Genomic DNA, 24105 nt, shown 5'->3' with positions numbered 1-24105 from the left:
TTTTATTATTGCTTAACAAATACACTTTAAATTCAACCTTTCCAGTGGCCAAAAAGTAAAAGATAAATAAGTTTTTTGCCATCATATTAGCCAATATTCAAACAATTAATAATATACAGTGTTGATGAGAATCTGTTCAAATAGACTATACTGTTGGCGCCATTGATGAGCATGGAAAGTATACAAGCTTCCTGGAAAGAGTTCTGGCAATGTACAAAAAGAACCTTTAGAATGGTCATTTCCTTTTGCTCAATATGCAGGTGAAGATTTATGTATTTGGCTACTAGTCAATTTGCTGTTATTACTAGCAAAAAAAATGGAAATGATCTACACACATGGAAAAGCACAGACATACATGCATTAAAAGGAAATACACACCAAAAAAAAAAAACAGTATTTATTGCTGAGTTGTGACATTATGAGTAAATTTTACTTTTCTTCCTTTTACTTCTCTAAATTCCTAATCTTTCTGGTAGCATCTATTATATAATTTTATTTTTTTTATATTTTTCTCTGTTCTCTAAAGTTTCTCTAATTTTTCTTATAATTAGGATAGGAATGCAAATTTTTACACTGAGAAAACAGTGAATGTAATACACAGAGGAATATAAGAAATGTTTAAATGCATCAAAATTTAAGAAACAAAACAGTTGAATATAGGGGGAGAAAAGAGAGAGAGGCAAACCATAAAGTGGACTATTAACTATAGAGAACAAACAGAAAGTTGTTGGAGAGGAGGTCGGTGGTGGGGGAATGGGTTATATGGGTGATGGGGATTAAGGAGGGCACTTGTGATAAGCACCAGGTGTTGTCTCTAAGTGATGAATCACTATATTTTACACCTGAAATAAATATTACACTGTGTTAACTAATTGGAATTTAAATAAAATCTTAAAAATAAATAAATAAATAAATCATGACAAGAAATTTTAATGGTGATATTTGATATTCCACAGAAGATGATAAAACAGACTGCCATATTAATTCTGAGAACATTCTGAGCTATTTGGCATATTGCCATTTTAGGAATGAACCAATCAATTATATAGTTTCTGGGTCTTTAGTCTCCTATTTCAATTGACCCAAACCTCTGGTTGATAACTTCCAATCCTCCCCCCAGTCCCTCCATTATTTCCTGAGGCTGCTGGGATGCTCAGGCCACTGAGACTGTTTAGGGCTAGGGATGGCTGTGTCAGGTCCAGTATTACTAGAGATTCCAACTTGCTCCAGGGAGTTCCTAGTCCTCAAACACATAACCCTAGAAACTTGCACGATCGTCCCCTTGGACATGGGGAAATTGCCACTGGGTTTTCAGAAATGGGTCACAGTTTTCAGACTTTTTTGGGGGGGGTAAAAGTTTCTCAAAACACTACTTAGCTTTACTGTGAAGTAAATACTCTGATATTTTTTATTCTATTTTTTTCTATTTTTTAACCCAGTAAATTGATTTCATGAGCTTCCAGTGAGCCCTGATTATAAGGGTAAAAACACTAGAACAGAAAATATGGAGAATGCTAGCTCACCAAAAAAAAGCAAGTAACAAAAATGCTCACAGTCAGGTGTTTAGAAATGGAGCACAAAACAGATCTATGCAGAATGGATATTCATCATATTGTTTCCTTTATTCAGAGTTTTTAGAAGTGGGGATTTAAAAAAAAAATAAAGCAAAGATGGTTTTAGGAGCTATGCAGACCTAACATTAAATATTAGAGTGAGGCAGTTATTCTTTTGTTCATTTAATTCCTTCTGATTATCATGTACAGAAAACCACAGTTGTCAATTCTTGCTAGAGAAACACTTTGTAAAAAGTATTTGGGTTTTTTAAAATTTTTTTCAAGATTTTATTTAATTATTTGAGAGACAGGGCACGTGTTGTGGGGGGAGGGGGAGGGGCAGAAGGAGAAGCGTCTTCCCGCTGAGCAAGGAGCCTTACTCGGGTGAACCCAGGACCCTGGGATCATGACCTGAGCTGAAGGCAGATGCTTAAGGTACTGAGCCACCCAGGTTCCAAAAGTATTTTTTTTTAATTGATCAAATAAGCACATGGGACAAGAATAAAAATAAGTGCAAGTGTTTATATGGTCTTACCACATGCCAGGCAGTGCTCTAAACAGTTTTCACATATTTTATTTCATCTTCATTATAATTCTGTGCGGTAAATACAATTATATGCCCATTCTCTAGATTAAAAAACTGAGACAGAGAGAAATGAAATAGATTGTTCAAGGTCACACTGCTGGTAAGCGGCAGAACAAGGATTTGAACCCAGGCAAGTGAGCCTATGCTCTTTAACTGCCACTCTGTGATTTACAGTGTCCAAAAGGATAAACACAAAGTAAAGATGGCTTCTGCTCCCCTCTGAGCCATCTACCCACACTTTTCTCCCCACAGGATACAACCACTATTACTGGTTTCTTATCAAGCTTTCCAGAGATATCCTATACATACAATAAACAACAGTATGTAAATAATACATACAATAAACAATACATAAAACATACAATGTGTAAAATAAAAAATATTTTTATAAGATATATAAAAATCTGTGTGTATAGGTATATATTACAAATGAATCTTTTTTTTTCTTTTTAGAAGGAGAGAGAGAGCATGAGGTGGGTGGGGGAGAGGGGCAGAGGGAGAGGGAAAGAGAATCCCAAGCAGGTTCCACGCTCAGCACTGAGCCTGACGCTGGGCTCAATCTCACAACCCTGAGATCATGACCTGAGCCAAAATCAAGAGACAGATACTTGACCGACTAATGAATCTTTTCTCATGTAACAATCTACTTGACATAAAATCTTCCACAGAGTTTTAACAGCTCCATTATATTCTATTGTACGGATGCACCATAACATTTTACTGATCACTATCAATGAGCATTTATTTTATACTAATCTTTTGCTACATCAAACAGTGCTTCAATAGATAACCTGGACATAGGTCATTTGGTGCCATCATAAACAAATCTCCAGTATACATTCATAGAAGTTACATTTGCTGGGTAAAAGGATAAGGGCATTTTTTATGTTTATTTTAACAAAGAGTGAGTATGCCTCAGAATGAGAGCCTTCCACAAGCCAAAGTAGTTAGTCAGACTTTAATGACATTTATTTTCATTGTTTTTACTTTTAAGTAAAGTTACCAAGTATTTATGACTAGTGATACTGGTTTTCCATTTATGAAAATTATATAAACTTTCTTGAGTGAAAAAGTCAGATTTAAAAATATTTTATCGGGCGCCTGGGTGGCTCAGTTGGTTAAGCGACTGCCTTCGGTTCAGGTCATGATCCTGGAGTCCTGGGATCAAGTCCCGCATCAGGCTCCCTGCTCAGCAGGGAGTGTGCTTCTCCCTCTGACCCTCCCCCCCTCATGCTCTATCTCATTCTCTCTCTCAAATAAATAAATAAAATCTTTAAAAAAATAAAAATATTTTATCATACAATATTAAGGTGGTACATGAAGGTTGTTCTTAGACCATTTATAACAGAGACCAAAAAAAGGCAAAGAGGGGTGGAGTGGTAAATAATCATCTTAAAATGCATCCAGATTCACTTCTATAGTTCAATATTTTTAAATATTTTCACGGTGATAAGAACAAATACCTGTACTCTGGATAAGTGCCAACTGGCTGACAGTCATTCTTAAAACTGGTTTGGCAACTTCAGCCTTATTCACAATGACAGGCCCTCAGATGCTTCTGCATGGTGATCTCCTTCCCATCCATAGATTATACTGACCTCTTGGTCTGCCTCACACCAACTCTTTTGATTTCCTTCCCCTCAATACCTAGTAAAAGGTACTCAATAAATGTGGACTACCCAACATGTTTCAAGTTTTCTACAACCGATTGCATGATCAAATTCTATCCATAGACATGTTTCATAGATTTTTGCAGACATTGCTGGTCCTATAATTTGTCTACTACTTTCAGTTTGCCAAAATGCTCGAGTTCAACTGTGTTGCCATATCTATTACATCTTTTGTATGTTTAAGGCACCCTTAGGATCCAATACTTTCCCTTTCTCACATAGCTATTTTTGAATAATAATACATGATTCCACAAAGCATTTTAAAATGTGGTCTTGTCCTGTGGACCCACTGAAGTTCTAGACAAGAAGTTCACCTCCAGGGACACCTGGGTGACTCAGTCAGTTAAGCGTCTGCCTTCGGCTCAGGTCAAGATCCCAGGACCCTGGGATCGAGCCCTGCATGGGGCTCCTTGTTCAGTGGGAAGCCTGCTTCTCCCTCTCCTGCTTTCCCTGTTTGTGCTCTCTTTCTCTCTATCTCTCTCTCTCTGTTAATTAATTAATTAATTAATTAAAAAGAAGCTCACCTACACAAAAATAAAAATACATGCCTAAGCCATTACTTTCCTTGACTCTTTAATAAAGTATGCTCTTTACTGATATCAAAAAGTCTCATTGTGAACTTCAAATTGCTTTGGTCTTGGAATTTGTTTCCAAGTTATAGTCCAGATTCTGTATTCTGTTACACATATTTCTACATTAAATTATTTGTCAAAATCTACTTATGGAAAATTTTGCTCTTTGTCCCAGAGACTAATTTTTCAAATCCCAGCTTGAAAACATTTAGTTATACAAACCATGCTCTGTGAACTTAAAACCACACTACTGCCAAGTGCCCTTTGTTTCCTTTTTATGTTCACATAAAGACTAAAGTTTAAAATTTTGTAGGAGTCCAAGAATTGTTCAGGTTATTCTAAGTGCAAAGTGCCACTGCTAATTGTTTGTTTGGTTTTTTTAATGGCACTGGGGAAATGCCATAGTAATTGTTAACTCTAATCCACAAGCTATTATTTTTCAATAGTGTCTCTATTCTTATTCAAATTTTATATTGAATATATTATTTTTCCCATTAGGCAAAAATAAAATATATTGGCAGAATTATTGACCTCAGGTTAACAATACCAACCCTCAAGGTCTATAATCCACCAAAGAAATAAAAACTACAAACTCTCCAGAGAAAGAGTTTCTTAAAATTATCACATAATTTCATTTCAGTGTGTCCCATCAGGTTTCAGCTTTATTCCAAATATCTCCTAATACAACCTACGTGTCTGTGAGTCTTTTCAATCACTCTGCAAGTAAATAGAAGTGTCCTTTTAATAATTCTTCAAATCCTCTTTAATTTTATTTAAAATACGAGGACACATGTCAGACTTTCTTTACCTTGCTAAATAATGCATATCCTGCAGGCCCTTTTGACAGTGTTTTCCAATACTTCGTCAGTTCTTTACCTTGTTCCTATTACTGCTTATTGAGGAAATTAATCAAGATAAAATTCTTCCCACACTGTGTAATAGTAATTGCAGCCATGACTTCCTGAGCACTTGCTATGTGGCTGGTGCTGTTGTAAACACAGAAACACAGACTAGTTTCTATAAACACTGAAATGCCTCCTGATATGAATCATATTATTGTCTCCAGTTGTGGATAAGGAAACTGAGGATTGGAAAGTGGCATATTTTCCCAATGGTACATACCTCATTTGAAGCAGAACTGGGATCCAAGCCCAGAGCTGTCAGGCCAAACCCTTAAATGCCACGGTTATTCACAGTGCCACACTAATTAAAATGGATCCTGTATTGGACTTTTAACTGGTCTCACAGTAGGTGAGGAAAAAATACTTTATTCCAAGGTCACATGTTACAAAATTAATATGACTCAATCAGTAAAGTACAGGTAGACATTATTGATTTTAAAGGAGATAACTGCTTTTAATAAGCAATTTATCCCTTAATTTTGGAAAAAACTAAAATATATCTTACCAACAACTAGCCAGTATCTCCTACTTTTATCTAAGTTAATTTATTCTTCATTTAGTTCTATTGCTTGCTGATTCATTTTCAGTTTTGAACTTCACTGTGACCTTTACATTCTTTCCTTTTTGTCCTCTTAAGTCTATGTCAGACATTCATGGTGCAGTAATGCAGAATTTCATTCCAAATGGAGATGGATTTTCACACATATTATGCCTATGTGTCTGCCTTTCTCTATGTACACCATCCGTATAGGCTGTACATAAAATTCTTTTTATGATACTAAAAATTCCTTTATCCTGAATCACATCCTCTACAATTTAAAAGCTTTTAGATACCATTTTATAATTTCAGAGTATCTTAATTGTTTTGAGTGGCTTTTCAAAACAAGACATTACAGCACAGAATGACTTTTTTGCCAAGGGCCACCTGGAGTTAGAGGCAGAATTGTCACTGTGCTATTAAATCACAACTCCCCCATCTGTTCCTTAATCTACCCAGCAGCATGGATGCCCAAATGTTTAAATAAACAGGAGAACCAGATATTCATCAATGGGGTAAATTTCTCACTTATTTTTCCTCTTTGAATATGGCTCATTATCACTGCTGTATTATACTGTTAGTCATAGAAACACAACTAAATTACAACTGCATTAATTTTAGAAACTACCTGAAAGTGAAACATATAGCAGAATATGATGCTAGAATGATACGCTGGTTTAGATAGCCTCTCTTCAAATGCATTTCGGCTTTGGTCTATAGTGTGAAAAAGGAATATAACAGAAATTGACAGGGTGTTTGTTTTTTTTCTTTTTTTTTAATTTGTATATAGATGTCATAAAAGGATAGCAGGCATTGGTATAGTTGGGCTTACTAAGTTTTTCTTTTAATGAGTTGCTAACGTTTAACTATCGAAGACTTAACGTAAAAATAGATTTCCAGATCTTTTTACTCATAAGGTCCGGTTACAGTGGGCACCTCTATCCACATGGTTGAGTATCAGTTGTCCCTACTAGACAGAGGCTGGACCTCCAGTGTACCACCTTCTTCCCTCACCTGTTTCACTGATTTACATTGCCTGACTAATTTGCATTGAACATGGAACTTGAGGCTTTGGAAGAACTTAATAAGCTCTGAAAGGTATCACAGGAAACGCGACTCAAAATAGTGAAACATGGTGAGTCCAGTGATATAGACTCATTACAAAATCTCAATGAAATCTGTTAGGCAAAATGCCCAGGCCAAGACTACTAGATGGATCTAAAAACATGATCCATGAAAGTCCTGTAAGAACAAGATTTGCCCAACTCCAGATGCTTTTTCCCCTTCAAAAGTATCAAAAACAAGATAAATTAAGAAATCGTTAAAAATTTATGAATTTGACACATCAGTAAATATTACCTGTTTTTGCAATAAGGCCTGAAAATCCTTAACTAAAATTTTTAGCCTGTGATTGAGTCATTTGAATACCTAAGACAACTTAGGTACCTAAGGCAACTTCTTAACAGTCCCCTGGGCCAAGGGTGACTGATGGAGAAAATACAAACTCTAACATTGTACCCAAGAAATAGAAGGAAATTCCTAAATCTATGCCCAAACCAAATTATGTCAAGACGTTTCCTCCAAATAAATGAGAAGAACAAAAAGAAAACACCCACCCCCAAAAAAATCTCATTTGTTTATTTTTATACCATTTGTGAAATAAGACATATTCATAAGAAATAACTTCCTGGAGCCTTCCATAGATACACTCCTGTCTTAAATCCCAACATGATGGAAAACTGTCAAGATCGAATAGAATTTGACCTAATTAGAAGAGTGGCTTTTCATCATGTTGGTAATGATTAAGGGCTTAGTTTACATTTAGGGAATGCCCCGCCTTCAAATGGCATTGCCATTAATCTGTTCTATGGTGCTGACAGAAACGCTCAGTCAAATGCATTGTCAGGTATTTTTACCTCATGCAAGAACTTGCTCTCATGAGCAATTACAATCTAATTAAAGTCATTAATGTTTACTCCTTTGGGAAATACAGTTATTCATAGAGATCAGAATCTTTTATGTTTTTCCATCTACTCTACAATTTATATTTTGTTTCTCACTTCTGAGAGTCTTCAGGAGTTATTTTCCTGTCACCCTAAAATAGAAACATAGCCTGTGGCAATGTCTTCAATATAGCTATTTGCACTTAAATTGAATAAAAAATGAATAATGTGTTTATTAAGAGTATCAGGAGCGGAGATGCAACTTTTCTCATTATGTTATATTACTGTTTCTGCTGCGCTACAAGATATTAATAATTTTATAACATAAATAGTAGATTAAGCTTTGAAAAGTCATAACATCTACAGGAACATACCTGGACTGAAAATTCTTCCACATAGTGGCAATATCCTTTAAATCAAAGTAAAATATAAATATGGTACAAACTTTTAAAATTTTATTTTCCTGGGAAGTGTTTTCATTTTTTAAAGCAAAAATGCATTTTTATATTGGTATTATAATATTGCTATGAACACATTCTCCAATACACCTAGGGGGTCCTTAACCAAATAAGATATGCATTAGAAAAGATGAGATAAATTGCTTTATACTGTTTACTTAGCATTGCACATGACACAGACTCTATTTCAAAAGACAAATAAGCTTAAATATTAATGGACAATAATGACTTACACTTTTTTGAAGGGTCTACTTTGTCAGGCACTGGTTTATTTTTATTTTATTATTATTTACATATAATGTATTATTTGTTTCAGGGGTACAGGTCTGTGATTCATCAGTCTTACACAATACACAGCGCTCACCACAACATATATCCTCCCCAATGTCCATCACCCAGCCATCCAACCAACCCCTCCCACCCCCCTCCACTCCAGCAACTCTCAGTTTGTTTCCTGAGATTAAGAGTCTCTTATGGTTTGTCTCCCTCTCTGGTTTCATCTTATTTCATTTTTTCCTCTCTTCCCCTAAGATCTTCTGCCTTGTTTCTTAAATTCCACATATCAGTGAGATCATATGATAATTGTCTTTCCCTGATTGACTTGGTTCATTTAGCATAAACCCTTTAGCTCCACCCACGTTTTTGCAAATGGCAAGATTTCGTTTTTGATGGCTGCATAATATTCCATTGTGTGTGTGTGTGTGTGTGTGTGTGTGTGTGTGTGTGTGTGTGTGTATACCATGTCTTCTTTATCTTTATCCATTCATCTGTTGATGGACATCTTGGCTCTTTCCATAGTTTGGCTATTGTGGATATTGCTGCTATAAACATTGGTGTACAGGTACCCCTTCAGATCACGACATTTGTATCTTTGGGGTAAATACCAGTAGTCAGGCACTGGTTTAAATACTTTGTATCACCTCATTAGATCTTTATACTTCATTCATTTTATCCTCTTTTAACAGAAGGGGAAACTGAGGTGCAGAAGGTTAAGCAACTTGCCAAAAGTCAACCAGACAGTAAATGATGGAGCCAGGATACAAACCCACATGGTTTGAGTCCATTGCGGGACTTCCACTGTCTTTTCCTGTGCTATACCATCCCTTATATGTAGGGCTTTTTTTCAAGATGGTAGTCATTCAAGTGCTATCTATGAGTTTCAAACCCTCCTGCTATCCCTTTAATGCTTCTGTGACAATACTGCAAAGTAGTTTTTTTTTTTTTAAGTCTATGTCAGGAGCCCCTGGGTGGCTCAGTCGGTTGAGCATCCAACTCTTGGTTTCGGCTCAGGTCATGATCTCAGCATCATGAGATTGATCCTCACATCGGGCTCCACGTTCAGTGTGGAGTCTGCTTGAGATTCTCTCTCTCCCTCTCCCTTTGTCCTTCCCCCTGTTTGTGTGCTTGAGCTCTCTCTCTCTCTAAAATAAATATAAAAAAAATTAAAAATAAATAAAAGTCTATGTCAGACACCAGGCCACTTAACAAACTGCATGGATCTAGGCTTCTCATAGAAACTCTATAAGCCTCAGTTTCTTCATCTGAAAAATGGTACCTACCTCATAGAACTATTTTGAATTATGGGCGCCTGGGTGGCTCAGTCGTTAAGCATCTGCCTTCGGCTCAGGTCATGATCCCAGGGTCCTGGATCGAGCCCCACATCGGGCTCCCTGCTCAGCGGGAAGCCTGCTTCTCCTTGTCCCATTCCCCCTGCTTGTGTTCCTTCTCTTGCTGTGTCCCTCTCTGTCAAATAAATAAATAAAATCTTTAAAAAAAAAAGAACTATTTTGAATTAAACAAGGAATGTATGTAAAAGCACTTAGCTGAGTGGTGCCTGGATCAGAGCAATCAATTGATAAATGTTGACTATTACTATTACTATAGTTTTAACGTTCAACAAAGGGAGGACATGAATAGGTTGCTCTATTAAGGAGTCAAGACATTTCCCTACATCATCAAACCAACACAATTTCATATTTAATACAAAGTTATGTTGGTTTTGGTTGGGTTTTTTATTATTATTTTTAATTATTATTTTTAATAATGTGAATATGCTCCATGAAACAATCAATGATCTTATTGGTGGACTTGCAGATATTGCTGATAGATTAAGAATACAAATTAAATGATAGGAAAATATCTATGACTTTTATGCTAAATTTCTTAAATGATATTTTTAATAGTATATAAAATGAATGACAGTAAATCAGAAAAATATGTAAGAATTAAGTCCTAGTGCTTTTATTTCCTTAGCACTCTTTGTTAAAGCCAACAAACAATTCTTAAATAACAATATCTTGAAATAAAATCCTTATGTGTATCTTCCTTGTTTGTATGAGAAATATTTTTAAGGATATTTGTCTTCAAACTTACCATCCCTTCATCTGTGAGTATTGTTAGTGTTAGTGGTGTCCAAATTTTTAATTATCCTAAAGACAATGACAATTTTAACCAAGTGAGGTGCATTATGATAGAATGATTTTTAAAGGATAGAATTCCTGTGGAGCTATTGAAGTTTACATTTCAGGGCTCCTCATTTGCATGGGACCCTTCTAGAACCCTGGGATGTTGAGTTGGGGATACATTTAGTTTGAACTTCCTGGGAGTTATTTATGTGGTTTGCAGTAACTTTTCTGTATAGTTATTACTGGTTTTCCTGATACATAAATGGATTTCAAAAGTCTCCTACTGCCCACTATAGTGAATTATACAGCATTGTTTGTTAAGGTAAGAGAGAGAAATCATATAATGATATAAATATGGTATCTAGCACTGGAATTATATGCATTGTAGAGAAGAAACAAGATTGCAAATATTTGGAGCCAAAAGCTAGACTGGAAAATTATTATACAGATGTGTTAGCAGTTCATTAACAGAAATATCATTTCTATGGATCTGGGTGATGTTTTAGGGTTTTTCCCAACTTTTCTAAATTTTCAACTTGCTACTTTTTTCTACTTTTAAATAAATGTGGACTCTTGTGTCTAATTCTGCAATTCTAATTTTATGTCCTTTTATATAAAGGAGCCCTAAACTACAATAGGGCTTCAAGGTCAAGTCCTGTAAGCCTAGACCTACCTTCATAAAGTGTAATAGAAAGCTTATTAGCTTATTTCCATACTTCTCCCCAATAGAGTCACCTACAATGTCAAATGAAATATTTCACACTACAAACAAGGAAGACTTCTATGAAAAAAGGAAAGTGACAGGTATGAAAGTATCAGAACCAAGCAAAATTAAGAAATCTTTAAAAATCCTCAATTACTAGCAAAGAAGAAGTCAAACTCACTCTCTTCATGGATGACATGATACTTCATGTGGAAAACCCAAAAGACTCCACCCCAAAATTGCTAGAACTCATATAGGAATTCAGCAACATGGCAGGATCTAAAATAAATGCACAGAAATCAGTTGCATTTCTATACACTAACAATGAGACAGAAGAAAGAGAAATTAAGGAATCAATCCAATTTAAATTGTACCAAAAACCCTAAGACACCTAGGAATAAACCTAACTATAGAGGTAAAGGATCTGTACTCTAAAAATTACAGAACACTTATGAAAGAAATTGAGGAAGGCACAAAGAAATGGAAAAACATTCCATGCTCATGGATTGGAAGAATAAATATTGTGAAAATGTCTATGTTACCCAGAGCAATCTACACATTCAATGCAATCCCTATTAAAATGCCATCAACATTTTTCACAGAGCTAGAACAAATAATCTAAAATTTGTATGGAACCAGAAAAGACCCCAAGTAGCCAGAGGAATGATGAAAAAGAAAACCAAAGCTGGTGGCATCACAATGCCAGACTTCCAGCTCTATTACAAAGCTGTAATCATCAAGACAGTATGGTACTGGCACAATAACAGACACATAGATCAATGGAACAGAACAGAAAACCCAGAAATGGACCCTCAACTCTATGGTCAACTAATCTTTGACAAAGCAGAAAAGAATACCCAATGGAAAAAGGGAAGTCTCTTCAATAAATGGTGCTGGGAAAATTGGACAGTCACATGTAGAAGAATGCAATGGAACCATTTTCTTATAGCATACACAAAGATAAACTCAAAATGGATGAAAGACCTAAATGTGAGACAGGAATCCATCAAAATCCTAGAGGAGAACACAGGCAGTAACCTCTATGACCTAAGTCACAGCAACTTCTTGCTAGACATGTTTCCAAAGGCAAGGGAAACAAAAGCAAAAATGAACTATTGGGACTTCATCAAGATAAAAATCTTCTGCACAGTAAAGGAAACAATCAACAAAACTAAAAGGCAACCCACAGAATAGGAGAAGTTATTTGCAAATGACACATCAGATAAAGGGCTAGTATCCAAGATCTATAAAGAACTTATCATCAAACTCAACACCCAAAAAACAAATAATCCAGTCAAGAAATGGGCAGAAGACATGAACAGACATTTCTCCAAAGAAGACATCCTAATGGCCAACAGACACATGAAAAAATGCTCCACATCACTCGGCATCAGGGAAATACAAATCAAAATCACAATGAGATACCACCTCACACGAGACAGAATGGCTAAAATTAACAAGTCAGAAAATGACAGATGTTGGCGAGGATATAGAAAAAGGGGAACCCTCCTACACTGTTGGTGGGAATGCAAGCTAGTACAGCCACTCTGGAAAACAGTATGGAGGTTCCTCAGAAAGTTGAAAATAGAGTTACCCTACGACCCAGCAACTGCACTACCAAGTACTTACCCCAGAGATACAAATGTAGTGATCTGAAGGGGCATATGCACCCAATGTTCATAGTAGCAGTGTCCACAATTGCCAAACTGTGGAAAGAGCTGAGATGTCCATCAACAGATGAATGGATAAAGAAGATGTGGTGTGTGTATATACATACACACACACACACACACAATGGAATATTACTCAGCCATCAGAAAGGATGAACACTTCCCATTTACATTGACGTGGATGGAAATGAAGGGTATTATGCTGAGCAAAATAAGTCAATCAGAGAAAGACAATTATCATATGGTTTCGCTTGTATGTGGAGTATAAGAAACAGGGCAGAGGACCATAGGGGAAGGCAGGGAAAATAGAATGTGAAGTCATTGTAGAGGGAGAAAAACCATGAGAGACTCTTAACTATAGGAACAAACTGAGGGTTGCTAGAGAGGATGTGTGTGGGAGGATGGGGTAATTGGATGATGGGCATTAAGGAAGGCACATGATGTGATGAGCACTAGATGTTATACGCAACTGATAAATTATTGAAAACTACATCTGAAACTAATGTTGTATTATAAGTTGGATAATTGAATTTAAATTTTAGAAAATCCTGTTATTATTTTTCACATATCATTGTAATGTTTCATATTTATGTCAATTTCATTTCATTCACATAGTCAAAGCATGCAATGATCTTATCTCAGTTAAGATCTCTTAAGTATGAAAGTTATTAATCTTATTTTAGAGTTCAATCTTTTTGGAATATACCTACTACCTGAGAGGAAAAGTTAGTAAAATGTAATCTTGATAAAGGCACAAAACTATACCTACCCACACATTAATATAAATATAAAAATTTGTCTTTGACTTTTCAATTCTGGAAAGATCAAAGGCTTTGATCCAGTATCTTTCAAGAGCTCAATTCATTCCTGGAGAAGATTTCCCAAGTCTACAGTAGTCTTTATTTAATGACCACTCTAAAATTTCATCTTAAGGGTTTGGTCAATATTTGGAGTGGCCTAAAATCTCCAACCTGCCCAGCAAATCCCAAAGGCTATCAACAGACACTTGTGTAACCTCTCTTGACCATTTTGTTCTAGGCATCATGAAGCTACCTAAAAGCCTATCTTGATTTTGCAACAATTGACAGAGCAAGTGAAATGACTGTGGGCTTTTAGGTGCCATATGAAATGTGCTAAGATGTCACTGAATCAATAGGTGATATACCTATGTCACTGACTCCTGGGGCTGGGAGGTTATACATAGTGTGGAATTCAGCTTGATGAAAAGAATGCAATTTATTGACTGCAACAAGCAAAAGACCCTTATGCCCAATAAGTTTGGTGTTTACTTCAACTCCATCACAATAAAAAAAAAAAGTTTTTTTGAAAGGTTATATATCCCAGTATTTGGCAATTGGGGTTATTAGTCTTAAATTTTGTCATAAACCATTTTTCCCAAGAAATCTGCTGCCTGAGCATATTGGAATTGCATAGTGTTCTAGCTCCACCAAGTGACACTTTTGTACCATTGCTAAATTGCTACTGCTCATCTGCTAATCTCTGAGGGGGAACTAAGGAAAGAATACATTCTATATAACCGGCTCATCCAGCTGATCACACTTGAAGGGATTTTTCTCTATTCATTTGCCATTCCAAAAGAAAGTTTCATTTGAACTTCCAAAATTCTATCCTCCTCTCTGCCCTCCTAAAATATACCATTTTGAAATAGAAAATCATATAATAATAGGATTTTTTGAAAATCATTATTTTACATTCTATCCTGAGTTTATGATTACAGTTGTTGAGGAAAAGTTGGATGTAACTTTTTCTTATTCTTATTCTCCCCAAATATTTGTTTTACAAATTAAAATTTATATAACTCAGAGTAGTCATGTTGGCGGTGGAGATTACTTAAGATAATAAAATAAAATAAAATGGTTAAAATGGCAAAGGTTATGTGTACTTTACCACAATAAAAATTTTTTTAATAAAAATTTACACAGCATATAAGAAAGCATTATGAACATTTTGAAAATATAATTTTTGAAGAGTAAGGGTTTCTCTAGCTAAAATTCCTATTTACAAACTACAGAATAATGGGGGGGACCCTTTTTGTCAAATAATAGAATATATTGTATTTCTATTAATAAAAGTAATGCATATCATTATTCAAAACAAATAATTAACTCCTGATATGGAAATATATTTTTAAAAGAAAACAAAAAAAAATTTATAAACCATTCATAATTGCTCCACCAAATATAACCAAAATTACATTCTAGTTGATATCAGGTTATTTGCTGTACATACATTCACATACATTCCTAGAAGGTACAAAAATAGTATCAATATAATACAAGGCATTTTTGCAAGTTTTCTTTTTTCTTAATGGAGGTTATAATGTATAACACCATTTGATATAGATCCATAGTGTTCCAAAATATGAATATATTAGCTTTTGTATATCCAATGTCCAGTTGTTAAACATTCTTGTTGCTGCCAAATTTTCCTCTATAACAGAAAGCTATAAATATACAATTTTGCAAGGTATAGCTATATTAATATCAGATAATCTTTAAAGCAAAAAGCATTAATAGAAAAAAGAATACAACTTCATAATTCAAAGGGTCATTTCACCAAAATGATACATCTAAAGCACAGCTTTAAATTTAAAAGCAGAAGTCAACAGGGGCGCCTGGGTGGCTCAGTTGGTTAAGCATCTGACTCTTGGTTTCAGCTCAGGGTTATGAGATCTAGCCCCACATCAGGTTCTCTGCTTAGTGGGGAGTCAGCTTGAGATTCTCTCACTCCCTCTCCCTCTCCCTTTGCCACTACCTCTGCTTGCTCTCTCTCTCTCTCTCAAGTAAATAAATAAATCTTTAAAAACCTGACAACTTACTACCCATAAAATAAATTCAACAATTTTTTAATAATTGTTTTCAAATGGACCATATGTAATTTTAAATTGACAATTACAAAGATAATTTTTTAAATGTTTGTGGAAATTAAATCTTCTAGACAATTCAGACTAAAAGAAAACATCAAAATGACAATTAGAGAAAACACAGAACTGAATTATAAGGAAAATAATACCTATGAAAATTGTCTTAGTTTGTTAGAAAAGAAGAAAAGTTTAAAATGAATTCATTGAGCTTTCAAGTTAAGATGTCAGGAAAGGAACAAAACAGTAAAAGTAAAAAAGATAGAAATAAAATAATAAAATAGGAATAAAAATTAATTTATAGGGTAAAAAAAACAGGAAAAAGGATCAGTGAACTAAAAGTTGGCTCTTGGCTCTTGGAAAATACTAATAAAATTGATAAACTTCTAACAAGATTGATGAAAAATAAAAGAGAGAAGCCTTCCCCAAAAATGTTAAGAATGAAAAGGTAGACATCATTACAGATGCATCAGTACAGAGATTAAAAAGAGACTATTATGAATAACTTTATCCCAATAAATGCAAACATTTAAATGAAGTACACAAATTCCATATATACATACATATTTATGTATACATATACACATGTACATAGATATATACCCACATGATCACATATATATATAAAACTTTACCCAAACTAAATCAAAGAAAAACTTTTAAAAACTAATAAATTCTTTAATTAAAAAAAGGGAGTCAACAATCCACAGTATTTCCATACATAAACACGAGCAGACCTGTATATTATAACAGGTGAGTTATGACCAAAAATCTAAATATTTCTTGGTCCAATTGCATACAAATTCTTACAGAGACTGGAAAAACAGGGTGTATCCCTACTCGCTTTATGAGGTTAGTACAACTTTTACACCAAAGGCAATGCAGAAGAAAGGGCAATATCACTAATGAACTTAGATTAAAATATCCTAAAGAAAACACTGGCAACCTGAATCTAGCAATTAATTTAAAAGATAATACCACATGATCAGGTTGTGCTTCCTCCCAAAAATGTAAGGCTGGTTTCAGATTAAAACACCTATTAATATAAGTCACTATATTAGCACTTAAGGAGGAAAGAGCATATGATTATCTCAATAGAATCAGAAAAAGCATTTTAAGAACTCTCTCATTCACTCAACAAGGATATATTAGTGCTTACTATGTTCCAGGCACTGTTCCAGGTGCTGGGAAAAACCCATCTCCATGAAGTTTGTATTTCCCTGAACAAACAAATGAACAAACAAACAAACGAGATACATAGTACAGCAGATGGTGTTACATGTTATGGAGAAAAATTAAGCAAGGCAAGGAAGGGCATTGTGGGAAGCCCAGAAGAGGTAGGAGGTTGAAATTTTATGTAAGATTGTCAGGAATGGCCCCACTGAGAAGATGACATCTCAGAAGACCTGATGGAGGTGAGAGACATATGGAGGCAGAAAAATTCTGACAGAAGGCACAGGCAGTACAATGGCTCTGGCCAAGAGGGTACCTGAAGTATTTGAAGAACCACATGTCTGGAGCAGAGTGAAGAAGGGACATTTGAAGAGTAGGTATCAGGTGATAGAGCATACATCAGAGAGTAGGAAATGAGATCAAATTGCATAGGGCATTGTCAGGACTTTGGCTCTCACTACCAGGGAGATAAGATGCTATTCAAAGAGGTAAAGCAAAACAAACAAACAAACAAACAAAAAATACCACCACCACCACCACAACACACACAAAAAAAAAATGGGGGATGATATGTGATTATACTTTCACAGGATCACTCTGACAACTGTAGCAGAATAGATTGTAGGAGGAAAGGACGAATGCAGGGTGATTAGTTAAGATGCTACAGCAAAAACTCCAGGCAAGTGATGACAGCGGCTTGGACCAGGATGGGAATACTGAGGGAATGACAAGTCACTGAGTTCTGGCTATATTTTGAATGTAGAGACAACTTCCTTTGCTGACAGATTGGGTATGGGATCTGAGAAAAAGGAGATCCAAAAGTGGATTCCAAAAGTTTGACCTGCACAACTAAAAAAGTCAGCATTTATGATATAATACTTTAAATTTTAAAAAAAGAAAACCTTTTTACAAAAGTACAAAAATAAAATGTCATTGCATTAAAAAAAGAAAGCCTTACGGCAACCACGGATGGAAGGAGGAATAGAAGAGAAAGTAAACCTCTTTAACCTGACTAGAGAATTGAATACATTCAACCTCCTAAACCAAGTAGAGAAATGAGGAAGTATCAAGACACTTAAAGCCAGGAGACTGAAATCTGCAAGCGCTAGTGAATGCCAACAGGGACCACATTTTCTGAACTCTCCATTACGGCCACCCAGCATCAGTCCCCCAGGCCCCCGATGAAAAATGGTTTGCCTTCCAAACATTTGTAAGTCCATTTTTTATAATTCAGGATACATTATTCTCATAGAAACAATGTTAGAGACAGTGTATTACAGCCCACAGAAGTCCACTTAATGTGTACTATAGGTGAATGATATTGTTATTAATAAGCCCACAGAATCTAATCATCATTGACAGTATTGTCTCTCAGGGAAAACTGAAGCCAACTTCCACCCCAAACACCATAGCGCTTGTTTCCTCTTAATGTAACTCTAGAAATGGGAAGGTAAATTTCCCCCTGCCTGCTATCCAAAGCCAGAGGGGTGAGATTCCAGTTGCCCTATAAGCACCAGGAAGAAAATTTAGGAAATAAAAAACACTATAGTCTTAGACCTCCCCAACTCCCTACCCCAGCAAAACCTCCACATAGACGGTCTCAGACATAACCAGTGACAGCAAGGAAGAGCCCTGAGCATACCCAGAAGCCAGAGAGAGCAGAACTTTGGATCCACTCCCACCATGCTTTGGGAAGAGGACTTATGGCAGCCTGGCCTAGAAATGGATCCTTCGGTCAAGGTTCTTATCTAAGGTAAGTTTTTGAGTTCCATATTCAATCAAGAGCTGTCTGAAACTGTAGCAAACAAATATTATCAATAGAGTTTAGGGGATAATAAGACACGCCCTTCTCTGAGGCAGAAGAAACCAGGAGCACATCACTGGGCCAGAGAGGCCAATCGGCCTGTCATTCACAGCACAGGACTGTGGGTAAATGGACTTCCTATAGATGTTCTACAACACCCTGGGGAGACAAACGGGTGACAGGCACAGTTCCTCCCAATTTTCATGAAGAGGAAATGAAGCTCAGAAAGTGTAAGTGGCAGATTTCCAGAAAGCTTTTCAAAAACTAAGCAGCAAACCTTCCAAAGTCGGCCACTTCACTCTCTAGGCAAAAAGTCCTGCATCAAATGCAAGTATTTCCTGTCGAGACTTACTGAAAAGTCTCCTGGGATTTGTTGATGAAGCATTTCTCAGGTCTCATGGGGGGGAAAAAGTAGCAATTTACAATTGTGACATTTTGCAAATGTTTCAACCGTCTGCATAGCTAATTATGCTTCCTAGGGCTTTTCCTAGATTTTTCTTGACTATTTGAATTAGTGATGAATTACTTGGCATATTTCTTCTGATTACACTTGAAATTAAATCTTCTTATTTCTAGTGGGTTTTTCTCCCCTCTGCTTCTTTTCTAATTATCTGGACTACTCAGAAAGAATATTGATATCTACTCTCATAAATACATGTTATATAATTTTTATGCATATATGTCAGACTTACTGAATTCATCTTCCAACTCTAGAAAAGATATTCTTGTAGTCTACTTTATGTTCAAATTATCTTTATGAATTACATTTTATTATGCAAATCCATCTTTCCATCACAAACAGGACTTCTCAGAAATCTCTTTGGGCTGAAAGATGTAATGGGTTTTGAACTACAGTTTTTAAAAAAAAAGATGATAGATGCACAACACAGAAAAGATAAAGAGAAAAAATGGACAGGGTAGTAACAATAGATGCCTCTTACTCTGCAGTTATCTAAGCCATAAGAAATTCTTGTTATACTTTTATCTGGCATCTCAGTTGAAGTTCTTCTTTAAGGCATTCAGCATGCCAGCCTTCTTGGAACTTTTCCTTCTTCTAATGAAAAGAGTAATGTACACTTCAGAAAACTTCATTTTTTAAAAAATTCATTTCTGAAAACAGAAGATGCTATTTCTGACTTCATTGGAAGTCAAATGTTAAGGCCCTTAACACTCACTATCTCCCGGGATAATTAGAGAGAAAGAAAAATGTAAAACAACACAAATGCCAAAGAAGAATAAGGCCATTTTTTTCTGTTTGAGATACAGTTTCTAATGTCTCTGCTGTCATTTGGAATGTGTGAACCATGCTGGTAAGTAGATGAAAAAGCCCTAGGTGGTCTCGCAATCACAATGGTCAGCAACAGGACAATGGAGGAGGGAGAATGAGCCAGACCAAGAAACAAAGAAAGGGACTAAAGACAAAATAGACGTCTTTCTTTCCATTAATCACAAGAGCTTTTGCTTCTTTCTTCCCTGTGACACACAATTTCCCCCCAAAATCTGAAAATGATATCTAAGAATAAAAAGTGCATTTTAGTCTGGAGTCATTTCATCATCAACTGGAGGACCAGTCATCCATGGAAACAGGGGCAGGGGCCAGGAGGAAGAGAAGCAGCTGGTTTGGCTCTCCTATAGGGAGGGGGTCAGCTGCTGTCACAGACACTTCCAAGGCAAGGAACAGCCACTGAATGAGAACGGGTGACCCCAAACAGAGCTGTAGAGAGTTTCTACTCTAAACCAATGACTGGGGAGAAAAAAGGTTTTAGTTATGTAAGGCTTCTGTTTGCAATGTTATTATTTCAATATATAATTCAGATCTTTTATTCCCTCAGCTTCTCTACCACTGTTTTTTTTTCATATAACAGTGTTATATATGAATATATAACAATGAAAATATGTATATCCTAGTATGTGAAATGTATATAAATATGTAATGTTTATTTTTATATCATAAAATATATATTTGTTTATTCAACAAATACTTATGAAGGAATGTAATGAATGGGGGTAGTCAACTCTTCCCTAGTCTCACTTCAAATCTTTACTGATGTTTGAGCTTAATAATGCTTACAGAAACTGTTTGAAATCAAAAACTTTCAGGGATATAACCATGTCAAAGAATATTTATTTATGTGACGAGATGGACACAGTATATTGCCAAGTTAAAAACACTAACACTTTATCACTGTCTACAAAACAGTATGTTACTATTTCAGTTACAATTATATATTCATTCCTTCCTTCATCAAATATTTATTGACTATCTACCATATACCAATTACTGTTATTCTCAAAAAGATCCTTTGGCCTGGAAGAGTTTACATCCTAGAAGGTGGGGGAAGCAAGGAGATGAAGGAGAGGAGAAGTCAGCCTGGCAATAAAGAACAGATGTAATAAAATAATATGTTCTAAAAATAAATAAATAAATAAAATAATATGTTCTGCAATATGTTTTAAAAAAATCTTAAGTTCTTGAAGAAATGCAGACTAGAGCAGGCTAAGGGGAACCAGAAGTGATGGGTTTAAGGAAATGTGGGTGTCGGCTGCAGTTTTAAACAGGGTTGTCAGGCAAGGCTATTTTGAGAACGTGAAATCTGAGCAAAGACTGGAAGGAGAAGGGTATTTAGGGAGATGGTCCCACTTGGAAAAGAGCTAGAACAAAGGCCCGAAGGTAGAGCATGCCAGGTGTACATGAACAACAGGAATGAGGTGAGTGTGGCTCAAGTAGAGTGAACAGGTAGAAGAAAAGGAAGTCAGAGAGGTACTGTGGGGGGAGGGGGCAGATGATGTGAGTCCTCATAAGACAGGTAGTACAGGCTTTCTGCCCGTGGACGCCGCAGAGTAAGCATCGTTAAAGTCTCCCCTCCCACCGCCGTCATGTCTAAGTCAGAGTCTCCCAAAGAGCCTGAACAGCTGCGGAAGCTCTTCATCGGAGGTTTGAGCTTTGAAACAACCGATGAGAGTCTGAGGAGCCATTCTGAGCAATGGGGAACGCTTACGCACTGTGTGGTAATGAGACATCCAAACACCAAGTGCTCCAGAGGCTTTGGGTTTGTCACGTATGCCACTGTGGAGGAGGTGGATGCAGCCATGAACGCAAGGCCACACAAGGTGGATGGAAGAGTTGTGGAACCAAAGAGGGCTGTCTCAAGAGAAGATTCTCAAAGACCTGGTGCCCACTTAACTGTGAAAAAGATTTTTGTTGGTGGCATTAAAGAAGACACTGAAGAACATCATCTAAGAGATTATTTTGAACACTATGGGAAAATTGAAGTGATCGAGATCATGACTGACTGAGGCAGTAGCAAAAAGAGAGGTTTTGCTTTTGTAACATTTGATGACCATGACTCTGTAGACAAGATTGTCATTCAAAAATACCGTACTGTGAATGGCCATGACTGTGAAGTAAGGAGAGCCCTCTCTAAGCAAGAGGTGGCTAGTGCTTCATCCAGCCAAAGAGGTCGAAGTGGTTCTGGAAACTTTGGTGGTGGTCGTGGAGGTGGTTTTGGTGGGAATGACAACTTTGGTCGTGGAGGGAACTTCAGTGGTCGAGGTGGCTTTGGTGGCAGTCGAGGTGGTGGATGTGGTGGCCGTGGGGATGACTATAACGGATTTGGTAATGATGGAAGCAACTTTGGAGGTGGTGGAAGCTATAATGATTTTGGCAATTACAACAATCAATCCTCAAATTTTGGACCCATGAAAGGAGGAAATTTTGGAGGCAGAAGCTCTGGCCCCTATGGTGGTGGAGGCCAATACTTTGCCAAACCACGAAACCAAGGTGGCTATGGTGGTTCCAGCAGCAGCAGTAGCTAGGGCAGTGGCAGAAGGTTTTAATTACGGCCAGGAAACAAAGCTTAGCAGGAGAGGAGAGCCAGAGAAGTGACAGGGAAGCTACAGGTTACAACAGATTTGTGAACTCAGCCAAGCACAGTGGTGGCAGGGCCTAGCTGCTACAAAGAAGACATGTTTTAGACAATACTCATGTGTACGGGCAAAAAACTCGAGGACTGTGTTTGTGACTAATTATATAACAGGTTATTTTAGTTTCTGTTCTGTGGAAAGTGTAAAGCATTCCAACAAAGGGTTTTAATGCAGTTTTTTTTTTGCACCCATGCTGTTGATTGCTAAATGTAATAGTCTGATCATGACGTTGAATAAATGTGTCTTTAAAAAAAAATAAAAAAGACAGGTAGTACAGTTTAGTTGACCCTTGATCAACATGGGTTTGAACTGTAAGGTCCACTTATACACTGATTTTTTTCAATAAATATAGTACTGTAAATGTATTTTCCTTATCTTTTCTTAATAACATTTTCCTTTCCCTAGCTTACTTTATTGTAAGAATAGAGTATATAATACACAGAACCAAAAACTATGTGTGAATCAACTATTTATGTTATCAGTATGGCTTCCTTCCAGTCCAGAGTAGGTTATTAGTAAAGTTTTGGGGAATTCAAAAGTTATACACGAACTCTAGACTGTGTGGGGATGGGGGTGAGGGGTGTCAAGGTCCCAACCCCCGAGTTGTTCAAGGTCAACTGTATTATTTTTTCCATATAAATACTAGAAAAGTGTAAGCCAACAAGGTTAATTTTTTTTTGAGGGACAGGATTACAAATAATTTATATTTTCTTTGTGCTTTTCTTTTGTTTCCAGTTTTATTGAGCTATAATTGATACACATTACTATATAATTTTAAGGTATACAGCATAGTGACCTGTCTTACATATATTGTGAAATGATTATCACAATAAGTTTAGTTAGCTTCCATCCTCTCATATAAAGAAAAAGAAAAAGGAAAAAAAGAGTTTCCTTGTGATGAGAACTCTTAGGATCGACTCTCTTCACTTTCCTAGATACCATACAGCAGTGTTAACTATAGCCATCATGTACATGACACCCCTAGTATTTATTTATCGTAAGACTGCAAATTTGTACTTTCTGACCACCTTCCTACAATTGTGCTTTTCTGTGTACTGGTTTCACAGCTGGGGAAAAAAGTATCATAGAACCAATTTTAATAAGATCTTCGAAGAAATCCAAACTATTCTAACCCCTCATTCTCTGTCACAGCTGTGAGCAAGGTACACCTACAGAATTCAGAGCTCCCCCTGGCTCTGAGCACCCACCCTGCAAGCCACAGGCTCCCTCTGCATGGCAAGAAAGATAAAAAAATCAACAGCCTCAAGCAGCCCAGTGATCAGAACTCACACACATCAGGGCCTGCCGCTTGTGACAGTCAGT

General features: G+C 36.3%; 1 pseudogene; it reads left to right on the top strand.

The window, feature by feature from the left end:
• The first annotated feature begins 21701 nt into the window (after positions 1-21701).
• Positions 21702-22849, top strand: LOC114205653 (heterogeneous nuclear ribonucleoprotein A1 pseudogene; annotated as a pseudogene).
• The last annotated feature ends 1256 nt before the right edge of the window (positions 22850-24105 follow it).

Source organism: Eumetopias jubatus, unplaced genomic scaffold, assembly GCF_037043125.1.
Source record: "Eumetopias jubatus isolate StellerSeaLion01/CBP00866 unplaced genomic scaffold, mEumJub1_p1.0 scaffold_1, whole genome shotgun sequence".
In the NCBI taxonomy this organism is placed as follows: Eukaryota; Metazoa; Chordata; class Mammalia; order Carnivora; family Otariidae; genus Eumetopias; species Eumetopias jubatus.
This window is presented reverse-complemented; position numbering and strand designations above follow the sequence as displayed.